Consider the following 23,570-nt stretch of genomic DNA (forward strand, 5'->3'; position numbering starts at 1 on the left):
TTAAATATTTGAAAAGAAGTACTCTGTTCCACAAGAAACCTAAGGCTTTCTTCTTCTACCCAAGAACCTTAGGCACTTAGTGTTAATCTCCTCTTGTTCTTCTTTCCTGCCTCTGATCTAATGAATATTTAATTATTCCCTGGAAAGTAGAAGTTAAGAGAACTCTACTCCAGCCTACTATTAGGTACTCTCTTAGAAAATTTATTCTGGCCCTTGTTCCTCCTTCTGTGAGGGCTCAGACTCTTGAAGGTCATTAGACGTCTGAGGTACTGCAGCTACCACCAACATTTATATTTTGTGCAGGGCCTTATCTGGTAGATGTGCACTGAAAATGCTTGTCAGTTGGGCAAGAGAGATGGAGAGGACTCTTCTGCAAAGCTTCAGGGATTTATGCATCAACTGGCTCCTGAGAATTGGATATTGTTAAAAATTATGCGTTTCCTGCATACTCAAAGGTAAAACTTAGACTTTCCTAATGAGCACACAAATGCTTGTGGATTTGGACAACTCTAAAATAAGGCAAAGCAAAATGTTGCATTTTGATGATGAAAGTAGCAAAGAGAAGTTGAAAGTAGCAAAGAGAAGTTGAAGTCCCAGTTTATTTCTTTTGTACTTTTCAGACTGAGAGTCTTAAGTCCTCTGGTGACCATAGCTTTCTTATGCTCACCATTGCACTGATGTGCCAGGGATTGCATGCAGATGGCAAAGGAGAGCGTCCCAGGTGTCATAGCTCCACGGAATTCCCATAGATTGCTCCCAGCTGCCATTGCCTGCACCTCCAATGTAAGACACGTGTTATGAGATGGGGCAGACGTGTGGCCTGTCCCTACCACGCCGCAAGGCAGCCTGGTAGACCAGGTCACAGAGGGCCTGCAGGCACCACTCAGACTGTGGCAAATTATATTAGGAGGAGTCACTGTAGCACAGTAACACATCTATAGCAACACTGGCACTTCCAACAACCTTTCCCCAAATGCCTCGAGGAGTTTAACTAGCAGTTTCATACTCTATGTCATGATTGTATTGCAGGAGAAACTCTGAAAATAGCACATCTTTTTTGATCCTGCTGCCAAAGGAAGAGATGGTATATCTGGCAGCAGAAAGCTGCTGGTTCTGGCAGTAGGAGCACAGCCAGGAGAGAGGCAGGAGTCAGCACTTGGACTGGATCTAAAGGCTCTAAGTTGCTGCTTACTTTGATTGAAAAACGAGGTCTTTCACTGTCGCAAGTCTGAGCTGAGATAAAGTCAGTCTTCTGTTGTAACCACAAAATTTACAACATATCCATTTCCCAGGTGCTTAGATCACCTAGAAGTTTACTAGTGACTCCTTCCAGCTTTATGTTTTGCAGGCAAACCTGCAAGACGCATGCCTACGAACAGCTTAGCTACTGACTGAGTACATGCAATTAGAGAGGGGCACTGGAAATTTGTCCCCAGAAATGCAGCAGTGAGATTACTTGAATAACAGGAAGTTCATTGAATCCCTGTACACTCACAGTATTATAAACATGAAGTTTGTCCAGCAAGAAAGAAGTTTATGCAATGGGAAGTGCAACAAGAAGATATCCAGCTGGCGGTGAACTCAATCAGATATTTTAGATTCCCAGAAGAGCAGAAATACAAAACCTCAGAAGACCAGCTGCTCCAGTCCTTTGGATTGAGGCTGGTCAATGGTCCACACTAAGATCATTCCTGACAGATGTTTGTCTAACACATCCTAAAAACCTCCAGTGAAGGAGACTTCACAGCTTCCATAGATGAACAATTTCAGTGCTTTAACAGCCAAAGAGAATTTTTCTCTTATACTCCGTGAGATCACTTTTGGTGAAATTTAAGCTAATTTATGTTTGTTCTTACCCCATTGCCCCCATTTATAATCATCTTTGCAACATTTTATAGCAACAGAAGGGAGAAAAATGTTTCCCGTCTTAGTGGGATCAAGTAGAAGGAATAATTACCTCCCACATTATTGTCAGCTCTTGTGAATGCAACCCAGAGTAAGATTTCCTGCTTAGCTACAGTGTGAGATTTTTCTACTCCTATTTAGTCTGTGATTTACTGCAACTTCAATATTTTTCTGGTATCCTATAACTAAAGGAAAATTCCAAAATCTGGCCTTCCTCTGAAACACATCTTGTGTTCTGGTTGCATTGTTTCATTAATTAGCCAGTAAATAAAACTGTTAATCATTTAACTTTTTAGTCGAAGGAAAAATAGAAACCACTATAAGTAAGCAGTGTATACACATATCCTTAATCTTTCTTTCTAGAACAGACTTGCTCTTCTCTCTGAAGAATGGATCTCCCTACTGTGCTGGAAATTACTTATCATAAAGTCTTATGAAAATCAAAGGGTCAGTTTCATAGTTACAAAACTTTTAAGGCCTAATGCATACATGGACACTTGCAACTTATTTATTTATTTAAAAAAATAATTCATTGACACCAGAGGCATCAACTTGTGTCCCCTTACTTTGGGTAAGCTTAAAGAAATTGTTCCAATATATAGTCCCACAGGAGATCATTAGTCACCTTCTCAAATGAAAACTTCTTAAAGAAAAAGAAAACTATTTTAGACCTTCAGTAACTCAGAGGTTTCAGGAAGAACCCATTTCTGTTTCCAGAATCTGCAGCAATGCGAGCATATATACACTGTGATTTCCAAACGAATGCAAGAAAAACACAGTGTAACTAACAAGAGGACTACGTTCAAAAATGTTACGATTAAAATACATTTAAAATAGCAATACAGTAATGCCTGAGAATCCTGCACTATTTAGTTTTGTGATTAAGTATTCTGACCCTAGTAATATTTTCAATATATGGAAGAATATTTAATGGCTAAGAACTAATGACCACAAAGAGAAAAAAACAATGCCAAAAGTTGCTCTATGATAGCTAGTAATCTTGGAACAACTGTACTGATGCTGAAATTCTCATAAAGAACTGTGTCTTAGGTCACACGACTAAATATAAAGAGAATGAAGTTCATATCCTTGTTAAAGCATAAATAATATTTATTCTACTTCAACTTTCTTTATTACAATACATATTCAGTTGGAGTGAACCTATAGCTTCAACAGATGAATTTCAATATTTTATGGAAATTGTTATGCGTGTTCTTTAGTCTTCTATTTTTCTCAATTGCAGAGTGGGATTGTAAAAGCACAGCAGAAGAAATAAAATAAATCCAAGAATTAGAATGATAAAATAGCATTCAATTCTTATGTAAAAGATTTTTTTTTGGTAAAAGTTAAAACAAAAAGTTAGAAATGTCTCTATGGCAATTAGAAAAGCTATGCAATCAAGATGAAGAATGAAAGAGTATAATCTGAAAATTGCCTGAATCACCTGTATTTTCTGGCTGGAGGCAAACAGAAAGAGAGAGAGAACAAAATAATGAAGAACTTACTGAAAAACACATGTTCTATGTGTTTGAGTGTGCTTTCATGCCTCCTTAGCCATTTTGCTCTCAACTCAATAAATAACAGCTATCTACAAATAGGAGGAGCATTAGGCACTTAAAAGTATAGTACGCAGAAATCCTAGTGTTACTGTTTATATAGTTATATACCCCAATATTATTAACAGCCATGCTCTAGGGTTCATGAGGCCATCTTATAGCTAAGCAATGAATGTGATGTATTTTAAAATCTATTCAGTTAAAAATCAACTATCAGATATTTTGTAAGAAACTTTAACATGGTTTGGTAGATTTTCCCTAGCTCCTGTGTGCTGCAAGTCTAATATTGTACCGTAGATTTAAGAATGGGATTTATCTTCAGCAGAATTTTGTTTTGTGTATCTGTACACACCACTATGATTTAATAAAATCTCCTTGATATAACACTGTTGCATTCCCCACTGCAATATAGTCTTTTTATAACAATAACTTTTCACAGCAAGGAAACAACAGAACTGAAAATAAAGCTTAGGAAGACCAGAAAAATATGTTGCTTTTGTGCGAAAAATGGGCTGTCTTCTGTGGCAGCTCAGCATAATACATGAAGCTGAACGCTATCTGACTCACTGTCTTGAATTTCTCAGGCTAAAAATAATTGTTCAATAAATAAAAAGAAAAGCTTCTGATAAACAGGGTTCGGGGTGCGAATGAAACGATAATTTAAAGGAAAAAGTGAAAGTTTTATTAACTACGCAAGCCTCTGTTTGTGAGGATTCGGTTCTTTGCCCGTTGCCCCTCCACCAGCCTGCACCGCTCTTACCGCTGGCCGTTCCAGCCCCTTCTGCCCTCGGCCCACCGCCCCACATGCTCCCCTCCTGCCTCCCCTCAGCCCCCGTACCCTACGAAGCCTGTGCAAACCCACCCGCCGCTGGCCGGCTGCCGGGCAGTGAAGTGGCTGGGCACGGGGCTGGTAAGCGGGGAGGACCAAAGCACTGGGACCCGGACCAGCTTCAGCTGGCAGACCCAGCAGGTTGTGTGCTTGGACACCCAGCTTTCCCCGCTGCTTTCTCCTGCGTCCCCCGTGGCTGGGGGACCACTCGTCCTGGCCCGTTCAGGAAACAGGTGGAGGGCAGCTTGGCTTTCCTCTAATGACCAAACGTTGGTTGTGTGAATGTTGGATACCTCCTGGCGTCCTAAAAAGAAGAAAATGGGAGTGCGCGGAGGAGATGTATCTCTTTGAGATGCCTGCTTCAAGCGCGAGTAACGGGGCTCTGCCGTAGTCCTGCGAGGTACAGGTGAGACATGGGAAAAGGTCAGGTGGGCCGGGGCAACACTGCTCATCTGCTGGGTAGACCTCCTTCTGTGTGTAAACTTTGCAACCTTAAATCTAGGCCCTCTGCAGTTTTGCAACATTTTTTTTTCTGCCGCACAATACACGCTAACAGAAACCCGCAGGTTCAATTAACGTTGCTATGCTCTGTTCTGGGGTGTTGTACAAGCAAAAGGAGTATCACTGTAGGATGCAAGTCTGGGAAATGAAGTAATATCTCCCTTGTTAAGACTTGGATGAAAGATAAGATGATAGCAATGTTTACAAAGGACAGACTAGAGTAAAGCAAATTCATTAATTTCAGCCTTTTACCTGTTTTGAACCAGAATCTGAAACCATAGCTCCTTACCATGAAACACCCAATGCTGTAATAAAATAAAAAGGCCTTTAGATTTCACTTTCTTGATAGATATGAAGGAATATGTTTAATCTTTATCATTTCACTACGGACATTGCGAGGCCATCGCTCTGACTAATGATAACTTAGGTAAAGTAGGATAATTTGTATCCAAGTTATTTATGATGTTATACTGATGCTGAATAAAAGAGTCAGAACCTGCTTTAGGTTCTGAATATATCCGAATGCTTAAATAATCACATGTTTTGTAATCACAAATTAAATAGCCACATGAGCGTGGACTATAAAGGCTGTGCTAATAAAATATGAGAATAACTCTTGGTTCAATTTATTTCTTTGGCAAACTACTTTGATATTTTTATTCTTTAATCCAAAATAAACATGAACTTTTCCAATTATCTGGCGGTTTACTTCGATTTCAAAGCCTGACAGAGGAGGCTTGCTAAATACACACAAAGTGAGTCTGAAGATTGGTGAAGTGTCAGTGCTGGTTAAGGTCCAAACAGGAGGGGAAACAAATATTGAATCTGCTCCACAAGTCTGAATGCAACAGTCATGACAGATAGACTTTTATGTCTATATCCAGATGACCATTTATATCTATATCCAGATGAAAATGCTTTTGATACGTGGGCAAGCAGGGAGGTAGAAATACAAGAATGGATGGCAGATGTGATCCCAAAATATGAGAAGGATCACTGGGTCTTGGGCTCAGAACAGGAAGGGTTCACAGTTCTGGAACAAGAAGTGAACCCAGGGAAAATATACTGAGCTATGTTGTCAAAGGTCTACATTACACGATAGCAGCAACGTGTAATATCTGATAGACAAAATTATTTATGGAAGCACATTATATGTTATTATTTATATTGCAATAATGTTTTACCTTTACGTAACTCCCTAATTACTCAAGTGCTGAAGAAAAGTAAAGGCTCACCCACGCAAGCGAAAATGTTACAAATCTTGAGTATCATTATACATAATATTCAACAAACAGAACACTGAGCTTTAAGCAATTCTAGTAAACAACAATATCTCACTGAAACTCCTGGGATCAGTACTTAATGATCTGAACTCTCTCAGCAGCTGATATGCTGAGTATTTGACTCATAACTAGCCTCACTCAGACCACTTTGTAAGCCGAAGAGGGACTACACCTTATCAAAATTCTCAGTTTGTGCCTGTGGGATATTTCTGATAGGCTGCATTTCTTTGGTTCTGCTCAGCTCATGGGGAAAATCTGAAACAAAGTAATATACACTACATTCACTTTTCAGTAAGAAATCTCCCTTTTGCGCATTTTCAATACATTATTTCAGGATTTCACTGATTCTTTGAAAACCAAAGGTGGCAAAGAAGAATGGTAGGGGAAAGGTTTAAAGATCAAAGCTTTAGAATTTCCTTTAGAAACCTTACTACTGCTGTTAAGAACATTAATTCCACAGGAAATTTTCCTTTTTCACCAAAGCCCAATTTTCCAAAATATTTTTAGTCAAGAATTTTAACCATCTAGGAAATCCACTGTCATTGCTGTTATCTAAACAGTGTTATCAGAATCAGTTTCTTTGCAAGCTGTCATTCTCAGCAACACTGCTATAATATATGGTTTTCATTTAACACTTGGCCTGTGTACGCTGTATTCCTGTGGCATATTCCAAATCATGATAGAGACAAACACAGCACAGAATGCAGGAAAGGGTTGTGTAGGGCTAGAAAGAAAAACATTTGAAAAAATTTTGTTAGGCTCTAACACTAATGAATCCTTGAGTTTTGCCAGCTATTGCTTCATAGAATCCTTGATCAGACATGTATACATGGATAGACATTTCTTCAAAATCCAAAGCCTCCTTTTATAGAGAAGAAAGCTTTGCGAATTAAATTCAAATAAATTGTAAAAGAAACGTTAAAAGAGTGCAAGCTAATCTGTGTAGTGTGAGGATACTCTGTCTGTAACTCTCAAATGGCTTGCATGATGGAGTCGTAGAAATGATAAACCAGAAGTGAAGTGATAGACAGGAAGTGGAATAGCTTTCTGGCTGATTCCTTGTGGCTGTTCACAAGACTACTTCTGATTTCATTCACCACCATTTTCCAGAAAAAAACCCAAGATGTTCTTCTGAAAGCACTTTCTTTTCAAGTGGAAGTAACACTAATAAAAGTAATCCCTTACTATGTATACAGAGGCAGCTTTCCATTGTAATTCAACACATATCTCTGTATAGCTAATCAGAACAGCTACGGACTGCATGCATAATTTAGTGATGGCTAGAATGCCTTAATGCAGCAATATGGGTGAGGATGTAAACATGAGGTTGAGATACCTATCCTACTGGAATTGTAACTAGTCGTCAATAAAAATAATCAGACACAGCACATAGTAAGAAGTAAATATACTGCTCTGTCACAATTCCTAGAGCATTTCCCATAGCTCCTTTGATACAGGGAACAATTAGCAGATACTATGCACCAAAAAACAGGTTGGGTGGAAACTGCCTAGGCTGATAAACACAGGATTAGGATTCAAAAGGTTGAAGTTAATGTCCAGATCTACCACAGATTAGCTGTTATATGGAAGATAATTCAGGCAGCTATTTTATGTTCTGTTTTCTTCAAGCAAACTTAGGACAGTACTTGCTGTGGGTAAAACACACTATTGGGTCACTTAGGCAGAGTAATCCATCGCTGTGCACACTCGGATCACCAGAGAAAAGACAAGGAGCTGGAGGGTCTGTACATCCGTGTTGCTTTTCTCTTTAACCTGGGAGTGCTCTCAGGGGTGGTGATTATACCATACATTTGAGGAAAGCTCTGGAAACTAAGGCGACAGAATTAAAGTCTTCTTAAAACATCTTTTCTGGCCCTTTCAGTACAGAGCAGATGTAGTAAGTTATATTTCCTTTTCCCATTTCCAATGCACAGCAGAAGTTATAACACCGTGTTCATATTTACAGTAACGCTTAAAAAAATTCTACAGAAGTTTGCACTTGTAAATCTACAAACTTTTTTTTGCAAATTGTCCAATTTATATTGTGAGCTACAAAAAAGAGAACAAATCTCCCACGCACTGTAATGCTGACTCATGCACTGCAGGATTACAGAGGCATTGCTTCCCTGGAGGATTATTCAGTTACTCTGGGGAAACTGCAGGTTATTTGTCCCTCCCTCTTCATGACTGCTCATGAAAACACCTACTGAATATTTTGCTGCTGCAGGCAACCTCTCTGATCTGTGTTCTGGCAGGAAGATACTTCTCCCGTTCTGGTTTAACTTTTTGAGCTTCAGAAATGTAAATGGACTGAGAAACCTAGTGAGCTTTCTATCTGTGCAAAATCTAAAGAAAGACCATGACTATTGCTTTTGGCTGCTTGAGACAAAAGGCTTTGGTGAAATAGTTACTGCACATTGCTTTTAATTTACTTTAGACCAATGCTGACTGTTGAGTTTCCAGTGTATAAGTTTCAGTAACAGGAAGACAACAGTGAGAACAGAAACTTGCCTGTTACAGTTGTATGTCAGATATTAAACACATATAAATTAGGCTAGCACTATTGATTACCTTGGAATGAGTTTGCAGTGTTTGTTTATATTAAGGTTTTGCTCCGTGAACATGAAGAATTCAGACTTTCATTAATTGCAAAGTGATTTCTGAGGCCAATGAGAATTAGAGTGTTGAAAGGAAAGTACAGACCATTTCTTTTAAGTAAAATACAAAGGAACAAAAGGATTGACTCCTGGAAATTGCTTCTGTTTAAAACTATCAAAAGTCAGTCTTTGACACATGCTATGAAGTGTTCACCACCCTTATAGAATTAGATCTGACCCCCACACCCCTCTTTTTATGGTTAGGACTTTTTTCAAGTGCCAAACACCACAAGCATTCATACACGTGATTATCTTTACATACACAAATAAATATTTAGCAATGGTGTTGCTAATATGTACAAAATTATTTACCTTCCTTAAATGCTGAAGGATAGGAGCCGTCTTTGTAGCGTAACGCTGACATTTAACTCCCCAGGTAAAACAGCTTTTCACTGGTGTTTACAGGCATTTAAAAGGTACTTTAAAATAATGCTGACAATTTTACAGAAAATATAAGGAAAATATTATTTCTTACAGCAAAATTTTATATTTTCTTTTGGCAACTGTTACTTGAACACACCGAGCTCCTCAGTGTGATTTGAAAACTACATGAACATTAGACCTGAAAGTTAATACCAATACTCTGAAGAATCCTCTGTGCCCTTTCTTGCTCCTACACTAGGTACAAATCCATCTAATTCCCACTGCCCGCCGACCCTCGCTCGCAGATAAGCGCTGTGGACATTGTTTTCCTCTCTCCCTCTGTGCTGGAAGCCAGCTGGCCTCTTCCTCCCTCCCCAAAACCTTGTCTGACTTTCAGGCATGCCGGACAGGGCTGTAAGCCAAGCTGCCGCCCTCCCTGGATCCTCACCGGGTGCTGACTCTGACGGCTCCTCTAAGAATATTGCAAAAACTGCACTGAAGATCCAGTTAGCCTTAGGTCCTCGTTCAGCCAAGCAGGAAGGCACAGGTTTAATTTTAACTGAGATTGCAGTGAAATTGGTTATGTGCTTATAGTTAATAGGTGTGTTATTAAGTTCCATGAGGATCAGGCCTTAATGAACATGCCCTCGCCGGCATGTAATGTTACACTTACAGGGAATTGAAAATAATTTTGAAACTTCGGTGTTATTTTTACTCTATACACTTCTAAATAAACCAACTTTCCTTTTTTTTTTTTGCAATATATTTATAAAAAAAAATTTATTAACTTCTCCCATAGAATAATTCTTGAAATGTTTTATTTCAGATCTCAATATTCTCCCCGGAATTGTGCAAGTCATGAAATTAAGGGTATAAATAAAAAAATACCCTAACCATGTCATCATTTTTGCACAAAACTTATTTTTATTGGGAAGTGTTACGGAGGGTCACACCAGACATCATTTTTAATTTGAGAAAATAATTTTCTGCATAACCTTTACCTACACTATCCAGACAGCCTTCTTCAATTCATTGCCAGGATGCTCAAAAAAGGCAATGTTCTGCAGAGCAGAAAGTGAGGTGCTGCTATTCCAGATGCCATCAGATCCCCTCCAGAAGACAACGAAATACTTAGACAAGATCACAGGTGACAATACTGAAGTCAATAGACCTTTGTCATTCATGTCAGCTGGAACAGTAAGACATTTGCTGCTCTGAAGGATTTGCATCCTTCCCTTTAAGCTACATAGTATGTCTCCGGGGCACTCTCTACAAAAAGATACACTATTTCATCTTTAATCTGTTGTAGCGTTTTGGAAGCCATATAGGACAGGTATTTTTTTCTATTATTTCTGGGATATGGTAGCATTATGGAAGCGAACACATAAAGATTAAGATTGTCCAAAATGAACTCTGGTCTTCCCTGCTGCTTTTTGCCTGGACTGTTTTTGCCCTGTTCTTTCCCCTCTGTTCCCTCTCATTCCCATTGTTGCTACCCTTATGGCATGGTAAGTATTTTAGAAGGTTACTTTACAACTGACCAGACTAGAAGGTCATTCTTGAACTCTTATAGCCATGAAGATTATAGAGGGGTTTTTAATGCATCAAATTAAAGAGAAAGACTGGCATTTTGATTTAAAAGGAGGCTACGTTTTGACTGTTCTTCACACCACTCTCAAATTCTGTTACATCTATAATTTTCCTCTGGTGAATAAACCACATGTTGGATGTCAGCTCAGAGTTCAGGTGAGTCCTTTCTATGTAAACTTGACTGTATCCTAAATATTGAGTTTTTAATCTTTTGTTCTCCTCTAAAAGTTGTGCAGTGTCAGCTGGCTTTCTTGTGTGACTGCTGGGTAAGGTCTTGGCTCTATGAAATCAATGGGGATTGTGCCACAGGATTCGTTGGGACTAAGGTTTCACCCAAGCTGCTTTATCTGTACCCCTTCTATTTTGTTCTATCCTAAATAAACTCTCTACAGTTTTCAGTTTTCAGATTTAGCTCTCAGATGAAATAATTTACCTTCTCTGTCAGATAAAAATAAATGGATGGTTTTTAAGCTATGATGCCTTTTAACTACTTGAAAAACAGCAAAGGACAAAGCAGGGGGGAAATCTAGATTTGCTTGTCCATTAAAGTTTAATGCTAGGTATCAGGTTTATTTTCCAGACAAAATTATGTTATCACTGTAGAAGTAAAGAGGATACTTCTAGAACTGTATAAAGTATAGGTATTGATTTTCTGAAGCATAGCATTATGCAGCTATTGCCTGACAAACTTTCTGGGTATATTATCATACAAGGGTCTAACCTTTGTTCAAAGCCTTACTTGTTCATTTTTCCAATGGAAACATCAAATTTAGCACAAAACCATCTCAGTTCCTGTGTAAGTCACTTTTCCTTGTTCTCTGTTTAGAAATGAAATTAAATTGTCACTTTCTCTTGGTTTGAGTGCTAAGGCATGCTCACTGCAAAGCTGCTGTCTCATTCACTGACTGGACATTATCAGGTGCTTGATCAAAGAAAAAAATCAGCTTAGCCTAGCTTGAGCACAAGGCCTAGCATACCATATAGCAAGCAAAGCAAGCATTCAGAAATGCAGCTTTCAGAAAAGCTGCTCCAAAATGTGCAAGAATTGATGAAAATACGAAGCAGGCAATAGTGAGTCTACACTCAGATTTTGATTAAAAAATCCCCAAAACACACATTCGGATGGTCTCAGTTGAAGAGCTGGACGTTGGTGAAGGTACAACACCTCTTGGAAAACCTGTCTGAGAAGCAAGAACAGCATCACCTGCAGAGCAGGGGAAAGGAGGGACCCTCCACCCATGCCTAGTGCAGTGTGGGCTTTGCCAACATCCCCACTGTGGGAATCAGTCCCTCCTGTGGCCTCTGCTTCTGTAGCTCGTCCCTATCAGACAAGGCTGTACTTTGCTAACTGTTGATTCCCTCAGGAAAAGAAACTTTACACACCTTCTGTACTTTAAAGTGGAGCCTGTAGAGCGCAGAAATAGCTGGTGACAGAGGAGTAAAGATTTCATTCAAGAAGCAAAGGCAGCAGGTGAGTATGTCTTGGACATCTGTGTCTTTACCGATCCACATTGTCATGGGATACTTGCAGCACTGTGGGAAGGGAACATGAGTCTTTTCTCTATTGTAAACTAACTTATATGTGTGAGTTTGCTGGTTTTTTCCTTCATATTAGACCTCACTTTAGGGAACACGTTTTTGGTTTTTTTTCCTAGAAGTAGGATCTTTTTCACCAGTCTTCCCTTGGTTTCACATTTCAAGTAGATAATACAGTGGCATTAGCATTTTATCTGGTGACACAAGAGATGTACCAACGCACCTACCAGACAAAAGCGATTGGTGTATAGGCAGACACAGGTGAAAGACATTACAGCTGTAAGAAGATAGAAAAAAAAAGACAATAGAAGAATTTACAGCATCATCTGTGCTACTCTGCCTTTAGAAAAGCTGTAAAAATCTTATACTATACAAGCAATTGGGGTTTATTTTATTAGCTGTTCATACAGTACTTTTATGGCAGAGATGTTGTGATAGCAACTGATGCATAATGCAAATGAAGCGTAGGTATCCAGCATCTCTCATTGCGTTCTTTTCCTCAATATTTCCTAAACATTGACTTTGCCCTTTTTTTTTCATTTCATGTTGTAAAAATTGAAGGGTCTTGCATTTTACAGTATGTACATACACTGGATGAGAAGAGACACACAAATATTTATGACATGAAAACTGCACGTGCAAACACCTATCTAGTTTCTCAGTTTGTGCACTCGGTGTCTGAATTTTACATCTATGGCTATCAGCTATGGATCACTAGGCTCTATTTTTAGCTACTTAAAAAGGCAGAAAAAGCTTAGAGGCAGAAGAAATGACCTTTCAACTCCTGTGAGAAAAAATGTTCTCTAAAATAGCCATTTTTTATACAACCTCAAAAAAAGCTGTCATTTTTTCCTGCATTCTTATGCTATAGTCTTCATCCACTAAGCAAGCAACTCTGAATAAATATCGCAACTGTAAGAGGCTGTGGGGTTCAGGTTTTGGGTTAGGGTCTGAGTCCTATCTTACAAGATGTTTGTGACCTTTTCCCCCTCTGCTCATTGCACTTTTTTCTCCAAGGATCTTCCATTTTTTGCAATCTTTCCTCATTGTTGGGTTTTCATATTGACCATTGGAGCACTCAGAAGAAGATGTGAGACTGATGCTTATCTTTCGCAGCAGTTGTGGCCTTCTTCCACTCTTCCCCTTCTCTGCTGACACTTTCTATTCCCCACCTCCCCCCAGACATTTCCTGTATGTATTTATCACTGTTTTTATTCTTGTGGGTGTGTATGCAACCAATTGCAAAAATATAGTTGACATTTTAGTATCAAAGTGGACTGGTTTGTGGCTATTGCTATTTCCTTCTGCTGAAAAGATGTGAGGAAGTAGCTGAGAAAATTTTGTTTTCTGCTTTCACATGTTACATGCTTAAGGTCAGTGGGTTTGGCACTTCTAAGGAGTAGAACTGTTACATATAAACCTCACAGAGAGTGGGGAGAGGTGCTCTTTATGAAATTGAGATTGAGTTAATGAAGGCCTTTGAAGATTAAAGTGAAGGTTCTGAGTACAAGAACCACCCAACACAAAGGCTTCATTTCCTCTGGGTACGTGTTGGAAGGCTCATCCAAGTCACTGGGAGTTGCCTCAAAGTTTTATAGCGATAACAATCCGAGTTGCATGAACCTTACATATTTCTAATGAAAAAAAAAAAAAAATTCTAGCCCTGTAGTCGTTATTATGGATGTTCTCTAGGATATCAGACTAAAAATAGCAGCAGATAACAACACAGCACTACAAGATAAAGTCTCCGTTCAAAACGTATTAAAGACAAAGCTGATTTTCATCAATCCTGGTAGATATTTGGGGTTAATTCTGTATCGCTGAGATGTTCTTGCTGACCTAACTATGGAGGGGCAAGAGTTACAGACAGCACAGGAAGAGAAACACACAAATACCTGTAGAACAGGTTAGTGGTCTCCACCAAGAGATTTCTAGACTTTCTACTTACGGCTGTGCAGATGGAGAGTTAACTCTTGTATTGAAGTCCTGCTTGTGATATACTCTCTTTACAAGGAGTCAGGACTTGCTGACTGAATAAATGCAATGCCAGGGTTTAAATGGGTTGGGTTATATTAAAATTAGATTGCAATTAATGTGCATAGCTCACTTAACCATAGAAACACTGAGGTCTGAAAAGAGGCTCAGAAACACCTTAAATTCAGCTGGATCTAATGTTTCAAGTATTTCATCACTGAGTGATTAACAGTTTCATGGCTATAAAAGAATATTTCATAGGCATCTTTAGCAACCTGACAATACCAGGGTTTGGTATTACAGCATTCTGGAAACTTTTCTTTGCTGGTCAGCACTGTAGCACACAATTTCTCATGCTAGTATAATCACAACAAAGAATAATTCCTGGGAAAGTGGTTTGTTTGATTGTTGTTCCAGCCTGTATTTTTTGTCCTGTTTAACAATCTATGACTCTATTCAGTAATGATTTGTCTTGATTTGGTGCAATCCCTGCAAATGAATTTCAGCTTAATTTCATAACTGGAATTTAGTAAGCAAGAAAAGCCTTTTATGTTTCTTTCCTATGACATCCTGAACTGTACCATTTGGTGTACTGGGTACAGTAGCAGAATCCAGAAAAGAAGATCTAGTTGACATAGCATCCTGCCAGCAGCCAGATATGTGTTTTGCCAGTGAACTCAATGCAAACTGCTTCACTGAAGACTATTTCGTAAGAGTTTCATAGCACAAAAACATAGTTGAATTTTGTACCTAAACATTTCTCATCCTTTAAGATCCCATTCCCATCCTGCAAATCAGTTCATCTACCAGTCTTGAAAGTTCACTGCAGTGCCATCTTTACTGATACTCAATATCTAAAACTGAGTCATTTTAGCTTGAACAAATATGATCTGCACCTGAAGTAGTACAGCTGGAAATTCATCCAAACTCCCAGGTAACTTCCTCATCCCATGCTGGGGCAAGTATAGCGGGCTGCAGCTCCTTTGGGGCTCTTTCTCATCTCGAACACTGGCTTGGGGAAAAAATGAAACAGCACCTGCTATCTGTGCTAGGTAATTAGTTTATGGCACAAACTTTGTAATCAGCTGGAAATTCACAATCTGTTTCATTGTTGGTTATGGAAAATGGTGCATGTTACTTCAGTTGAAGATTTTCTTCTTTTTTTCTGATGCTAGAGTACTGTAGAACTTCACTAACATCCAAGCGTTTAGTATCTTCCATTTTTTTCCAGTGCACAGGCAGGCAATAATCACAGACTCTTGGATACAGATGAAAGGAAGTTCCGTCGTTAATTTCCTCCACTGCAGCTGTCTTGTGCTGAAGGCATCTGCCATACCTAATGGATGACTTCTTGCTGTGGGAACACTATCAGTTTTGTGCAAACCCCACTGAAGTTTCTGCCAAACTTTGCAGAGATCACATTTACTGTTCCCTTAAAGGTTCACAGTTTGCCACTTTCTGCTCCATTTCATCTCTCCTTAGCCTTCTGCAGAAAACCAAGGAGATTCATGGGGTTTGCGGAAACAGCTACACTTTGAGATTCAGATACCACTGTAGTAAGGGAAAAGAAAGCATTCCTATCCTACACACTGGTGTATCCTACCAAGCAGGGAAAAAACCCAGTGGCTGTGGATAAATCAGAATAGAAACCCCATTTTACACAGAACACCGAGTGTCAGCCATTCTTGGACTGAGCTAAAAGACAGGGGGTTTTCTCCCCCATTGAATACTGGCTGAGCATAGTACTAGTTCCTCTACTGAACTGGATCCAGGCTCTGCTCTCTGATATGCAAAGTGCTAGAAGCAGGAGAAAGGTTTTCTCAGCAGTGAGTTGCAGGCTGTCCATTTGTACAGGGTGGACCAAGATGGCTCAGGATCCTATGTGACACTTCTGCATGCCTGGAGCTAGAGGAGTGAATTTTGTTCCTTGGCCCTGGTGCCATTCCAACAGGAGCAACTGTTATGACAGCACATTCATGTTTCAGAGCATTATCTTGAAAGCAACATAATCTAAATATGTATTGGAGATCTGACTGCAGTATATACTGTGACTGTTACGCTACACTTCATTGTAGACTGCCACTAGAAAACAATAGTTGTAACTGTAAATTTTTTTTCTGAAATGTAGGCAAGAAGTTGTGAACATACAGCAAATGTGCTGAAAGCAAAATTAAGACATGAAAGTAAAAATAAAAAATCCAGCGGTCAAAATGTAAGTGCAGGGAAAAGTGTAACAAATCAGACATTACCTGGGAAACCTTGGTAGGAATGTTCTTCCTGCAGATCCCATTCTCTATTCCCAGGAAAAGGGAAAGATACCAGGATTTCCCCCATGAAAAAGAAAAAATGAAAACATATAGCCAGTTAACTAAGAAGAGACCAATGGATTTCTAAAAAGAGAATTTTCATTTTTAGTAGTCTTGAATGGCTACCATGCTACACAGATCACAAAAGAAAGACATCAGGCTTCCTTGGGGGATCAGACAGACTTCTAGCTATGCAATGGGGGAAAGTTGCACAGACTCCTCGAAAACTGTCTTTTGGCACCCAGGGGTTTGAAGTGCATAAAACCAGCAGGGCTAATAATGAAACTAATGAGGCTTAGGACTCATACTGTTCACAATGCAAAAATGCCTGAAGTATAGTCAGTGATGGGAAGCTGAAACAAATTCACCATAGGGCCAAATTGCACATTTTTCATAGGGAGAGTAATGTAATTAAACTCACTCACATGCAGGACCTTATTCATATGGAATATTTACACTCAGGCTAGAGGTCTACGTATTCTACCACCAACAGAAATTATGATATGCAAGACTGATGCCCACATTTGACTTGTGTTTTGAGAACAGATTAGACAATTCCTGCTAAGGTTCATTTTACTGCCAGAAGTCTATGACCTGTACTCATCAGACTACAGAATTTCAGAAAGGGTGATTTTGCAGGATTGTGGATAAAGGGAATGATATTGCTGTAAAAGAAGACAGAATTCAGCTTGCCGTTTCCAGACATTCAGCAAAGCTCACCACCACAGCAATCTACTCTCGCGCTATGTCTCTTTATGTCTGTATTTCATGTGTGAACAGATATATGTATGTATATATATGTATACACATATATGTATGTATAAATGTACGTATGCATACATGCGTATATGTGTGTGTGCTTAAGGTAGGATGAGAGGTTTCCTGAGCCATAGAAAAGTTGTAAAAACTGTGTTATGTAAACTGACGGCAAAAGCATTCACTACATGAGTCATATTTTGCACAGCTAGTACTTAGAAAGCCAGCACTGTTTTGGCTCCTTTTCTTGTTCTGGGGCTGGATCAGTTTTCTACTTGACATAGCATTATGCTTCAAGTAACTTTGTTTGACAGAGATATGGCATGAGCAATTTAGTTGCTATCTGATGGAAGAGAGCTTGGAGCTGTGTAGGCCCTGTTTTGAATGCTTTTTGGGCTAGGCTGGAGTAAAGAATGATACTCCTCCATACATTGCCTTAATGACTCATCATTTTAAACAAGATTTGAAAGACACTGGAAGTCTCATGAAACATCTGTGGGAAGCTGACAGTGTAAGGAGTGTTTCACCCATGTAGCTATTAGAGTCACAGATCTGAGTGAACCTCATACTCAAAGCAAGACTAAATCTGAAGTTAGACTATGTTGTTCAGGGCCGTGCTCAGTCATGAGTTGAAAATCTCCAAGAGTGAAGGTTCCACAGCCTCTTTGAACAACCTATTGCAGTTCTTCACAACACTCATAGGGATTTTTTTTTCCTTTATATTCAACCAGAATTTCTCTTGCTGCAGCCTGAGACCATTGTCTGCAGTTTGTCCATCTCTCTTGTACTAGGGAGCTCAAAACTTTACACGGTTTTCCCAGTTTAACCTCACTAGTGCTGAAATGCTAAAATTTAATTAATCACACAGAAGATACAAAGACAGAGTCAATTGCCATGTAAATCCAATATCAGGTTGAGGTGTAAGAGCTGTTAGCAGTTTCCAGTAGTGGTTCAGCATGATAAGTTTCTGAGAACCTAAGTAAGAGGCATGAGATCGCACAAGAGAGGTCAACATCCAAATAATATAAAAGACAGGTTTTTATAACAGAAACTCTTGTTTCTCTATTGAGAGTATCTGCTAAGCTATTTTTGTTCCTTGCAAGACAACTATTTCATATCTTGGTGATTTTGAACAAACTGCTATTTAAAATTTAAATGTCAGCTTGACTGGAAAAAAATGATCCAGAAGTCACTAAAAGGAAGAGGTTGTGACAGATTTTTTTTTTTTTTCAGTCTTGGCTACAGTTATGATTCTTTTTTTAAAGTCTGTGTAACTTGGTAGTATATGCAAAAGGTACACAGGTGGCATGTAGATGATTTCAAGAGAGGAACTCAAATTTTATGCAGCAACATCTATTTTTCAGTGTAACTCCCTAGACAATTATTAAGGTATGAGCAATTTCATGTTGTAAACTTCCCTCATGCACTTCTAGTCTTTCAGTCACTGGCATAATAGGTGCTATTATGACGTGGAGGTATGCCAGTGCACTTACCCTTGATAAGCACACGGTCAGTTGATTTAAAATACAGTTGCTATGCAAAGTGAAAATTTACCTTTCCATGTAGTGATCCTTGTCTCAAATATAGCCACAAACGTTGATACAATCTTTACAAAAATAGCTATGTCCCATAACTTCATAGGACAAGTCAATCATTTAATTAAAAAAAAAAAAAAAAAAGAAGTTGTTCCACTCTTCTCTGGTTCTGACTAAGGCAATGCTGACATTGATTTTGGTTTGAATGTTAGATATGTCACTACTGCCACTAAGTCTGCCTTAAAACACATGTGCCTTCTGCAATCTTGCTTTGGAATATTTTTCAGTGCAGTATCAAAACAAAATTGAGCTCCTCACTCATGAGATTGCATTTGTGAGATTCTGTACCCTGAGGGCCAGACCAGCTGGGTAATAACCAACGAAGTTAACGGGGGCAAGAAGCCTTCTGCTTTCTAGCACGACTATTCTCAGGAATACAGCTGCAATCTCCATGCTCTCTGGAGAGAACAAGTCAACCCAAGGGGAAAGATAAGTGATAGGACTGCAACACCTCTTTGGGGTTTGTTTTTTCCTGCCCTGTTCCAGGAGATTATTGTCACAGGAAGTGGAGCAGTGTCTGCAGTCAGAAAGATACGGAGACACCATTCTGACTGGCTTGCAATGGGAAAAACTCCTGATATACAGAGGTCAGCCATAGCTGGACACTTCTACCCTCCTCATTTTTGTAACAGTCCTAAATAGAAGGACACGACAGTCACAGATACTGTCCCCTTTCTGTCACAATAAAAAATTAAGTAAACATGAGGAAGAAATAATCCTTGGCATGTTTGCAATATATTTTGAAAGGTCCTATAAGGTTAAGAACATTATCTGGAAAGCCAGCTGCCGTCTTTACTCCTCCCTGTTCTTGGTAAGTGCCTTACTCAAATGGAGGACAGGTTGAACCCCGTTGCACTGACGTTTTGAACTTTATCTGCTGGTTCTTATCTCTTCTGCCATGCAAAATATGTACATGAGAACCCTAATTTCTGCACGTTAGCAGCAAAAAGATTAAAAGAAGAAACAAGTCTTTCATTCAGCTATTCCCTATGAGCAGAAGACCTGAATGCTAATGAATGTGTACAGTCCAGAATATCTGAGAAGAATCTTAATAGAGCACACGCACCTTCCTTCAACAGTATTAAAGACCTTGTCGCTGCTGCATCTTTCTCAGTGTACATGGCACAGGATGTCTTCTGTATCGGTTAATACTGCACGTCCAGTAACAGATTGCTGGTCTTATTACCGCTGCTCTGTCTAGCAACCCAAGTAATGAGTGAGGTTGTATCATGATAGGCACTTCATACAGACAGGGAATTGTCTGCCTCAGAAAACTTACACTGTACCGACCAAACAGGTTAATGAAGGTGAGGAGGTAAACAATACAGAAGGAATTGAAGACCCCTGTGAAAGTCTGGGTGAAGCTGTCTTTCCTTGCAAGGCCATGACCCTGCTGGAAAGATCGCCTCTCCCCTGCTTCAACCTACATTTTGTGACCAGACGGTGAATTCAGGCAGGGGCCCATCACTTCCAAAGGGCATCTGGAGTTCACAGCGAAAAAGAGCTCAACCCTATCAGTTCGCCAGGCGTGCTGCCCTGGCCTCTTCCCTCACCGCCATGGGCTGTTAGCAAGCACAGGTACCCACCGGTGGTGGGGTGCTCCCCATTCTTTGTGGAGCTCAGCTTTGGCTACAAGAGCAACTAGAAGCTGGCAAGTTTGTGTATACCCCCCTCACTTGTACCTGATGTGTTTGACCTTTCTTCTTTATAAGGTGAATAATAAAATTAATAGGCTAATTGATATTTTTTTTTAAATCATGAATGCAAGTAAAATAAACTTATGGTCATGTTTTTACTTAATCTTAATTGTTAAGTATTTAGGACCATTATCACCTTTCCTTACTTGACACAGCAGCACAGTTTGATACTCTTTGAGACATGAAACAATCTAGATTCTGGAAAAATAGAAATGTTATTCAGAACACATACACTAGGATCAGTGAAACTTGCAGCTGAATGGGAAATGTAATATCTAATTTCTAGTGCATAACATGAGGCATAACATTATGTTAAGGACTGTAACAGTCCATTACAGTCAGTGCATGACAGAACTTTTAATGTATGCTTTAAGCAAGAAAGCCACAATTTCCAAATTTTCAAATGTTCCATGGCTTAAAACTACTTTGGGTACCAGAAATACAGCATTTTATGAGGTGTCAGTGGAAGAAGGCATTTTCTGTTTCACAATAACATTGATAGAGCCCCTAGCCTGACAGATGAAAGCCTTGCCATTATTAGGTATAATACTGTACGTAACATCACAACATCACACGGACTAAAAAATATCCAACCACACGTTAAAAACAAAAGCCTCCTTATGCTGACAAGTCTATAACTGAAAGAGCCAAGTGGGATAAATTCAGTATTTCACTACTGAGAGAAATGATGGTGTGTATAATGTTATTGACAGCTGCAATGATTTGGGAAAGGATTTGTCATTACAAAGCTTTTAAAGAGCATATTGTATTTAGTAGAAGTGAATCTTTTATGCGGATAGATATTGTGTTTCTCTTAGAGACAGGCAAATATCTAGACACTATTATTTGGAGGGAGGATGTCCTCCTAACAAGATACCCCAGTATTTATAAATAAAAATATTAAGAAAATGCAATTTCTGTGGGAAATGTTGGTGTTCCAATGTCAATATTAAAAACTTCACTGTTAAAAGGGCAGTCAGATAAAGGTTTTTGGTTGCAGTATTGGTATGGTTGCATAAATTGAATGTAGCTTTTGTTACTGATATAGCTGTCATGAAAATCTGCAGTCCCACCTCTTTAAAAATGTGCATTTTTTTAATTGTTATGAACTTTACCAACACGTAAGAGCGAATATTTTACCCTCTTATGTTTGCAATCATCTCTTAGCTACAGTATCAGGCTGTATTCTCACAGTCAACAAATTTTGTTAGCAAGCTTAGAGGCACAGTGGAAGTGATGGGAATCATCATGTTAATGATACTCGGGTTTAATAATTAAATCGTGGTAACTAGAGGGGAGGGTATGCTTTTAAAAAATTCGCTCAAGGCCTGTGGTTATGTAACTGTTGTGTGGTTTAAACCCATTACAAATTCTCTTAAGTTGGCTATTCAAAGTTTTTACTCTATATTGCATAACATCCTGTGCACGGTGAAGCACATGTGTACATGCTACCCTTACGCTAGTGGTGGCACTGAACATACAGATGTTCAATGGTGCTTGTACAAGTTTCTCACTCACACTGCAACAAGTTACTGCTGCCTTACACTGAAACCTTTACTTTGGCATGCTTCGCTGAATGGCAAATTGCCTGGGTACAGGCAGCTGCAAGATGGCATTTCCTTACATTCCAAGTCAAGTAGCACTTAACTGTGCACAAAGGGCAGTGCTGGTAGTATTGAACAGAGGAAAAAGAAAGAAGGAGCCATTTGTTAATTTTACAAGCTTTTCTGTAAACCAAATAAATTACCCTGTGTGAACGGGTTCATAGCTCTGAGCACATGAGGTGGTACATTAGACAACTACATATTATCCATTTTGCTGATCAATAACATTGAACAATGGGTGGTCTGTTATGTGGTTTATTCCTTCTTTTGGTCAGGTCAGTTAGTTTGGCAAGCATTTGAATTTTATTTACTTAAAGCTGATTTAACAATGACTGATTTTCCTTGTACCTTTTGCCATTAGCAAGAATCTTCCATTTGCTAGAAAGGGTTCTTGGCTGGGAAAAAGCCAATATTCTTTAACTTACCTTCTGCCCTGAGGAGATCACTTACATAGAAGCTCCAGCCATGTTGCTCAGTAGGCTCGAGTTTGTGACTTCTTGAATGATGTGTAATTACAGAGGATCATTAATACCTTCAGCTGCGTTATTGTAGTTGCTCATATGTTAGGTAGTTTTCATTTGCTGACCCTGGTGTAAAGGACTGGAGCTTAAGAACAGGGTTGTAAGAAAGCATATGTTAAGTATAACATATAAATGTAGATGTATCCATCCTCCTCCACTCTGCTCTGTGTGAGAATCTCATGCAATGTAACAAAAGCTCCACTCTTACTTGGATGCAAGCTCAGGGAAAAATATGTAAAAAGTGTTTTAAATTTGCAAGTCTTGCTCATATCAGTGGGACAATTAAGTAAAAAAGCAAATGTTTTTGAAAATGCCAGGAGAAAGTAAAATTACAGAGGTGTTTAAGATATTGGATTTAGTAATTCTGTTAGAAGGAATGACCTGCTTTGAACCTCCAGATGGAATGTGTGCATGTATGCACATGTGTGTGCATATGCTACAGCTAGTGGGGGCTATAGAGATATAAAGCATATGTGGCATCTTATTTCACAAACTTTATATTTTTTTGCAAGACTATTGCTCATCTGTTCCTTCTGATGGGTTAAGTTACCTCTGTGCCACTGCACATCTATGATAACTCAATCTACTGGGGCTAGTCTGTATAATTTTATCATACCGAGGCCAAAAAACCTATCCTGCCCTAACACACAAACATTTTATTTATAGGCCAGTAGGACAGAAGCCTTCCCATTCCTTATCTTTTATAACACTCCACATAATGTGATATCAGGTAGTGGACAAAATGAAGTTAATTTCAGCTCCACGGATAACCTGTGGTATGACCACTTAAATATAAAAGCAGTGCAGACGTGAATAGTGGGACGCTCTAAGAGGGGAACAAACTGCCCTGCTAACATTTCTGAAGCATTTGCCTCTTTCTTGAGACAGAGTATATTA

At 39.1% G+C, this 23,570-nt stretch overlaps 1 long non-coding RNA gene across 1 annotated transcript; it reads right to left on the minus strand.

Annotated features, from left to right (window-relative positions):
• Window positions 1-9,079: 9,079 nt before the first annotated feature.
• Window positions 9,080-20,595, minus strand: LOC126048551 (uncharacterized). Its single transcript, XR_007508901.1, has 3 exons — window positions 18,811-20,595; window positions 16,444-16,487; window positions 9,080-11,861 (listed from the first exon to the last, which is right to left on the minus strand). It is a non-coding gene; the product is annotated as an uncharacterized LOC126048551 (long non-coding RNA).
• Window positions 20,596-23,570: the final 2,975 nt, after the last annotated feature.

The sequence above is a fragment of the Accipiter gentilis genome, chromosome 2, assembly GCF_929443795.1.
Source record: "Accipiter gentilis chromosome 2, bAccGen1.1, whole genome shotgun sequence".
Classification (NCBI taxonomy): Eukaryota; Metazoa; Chordata; class Aves; order Accipitriformes; family Accipitridae; genus Astur; species Astur gentilis.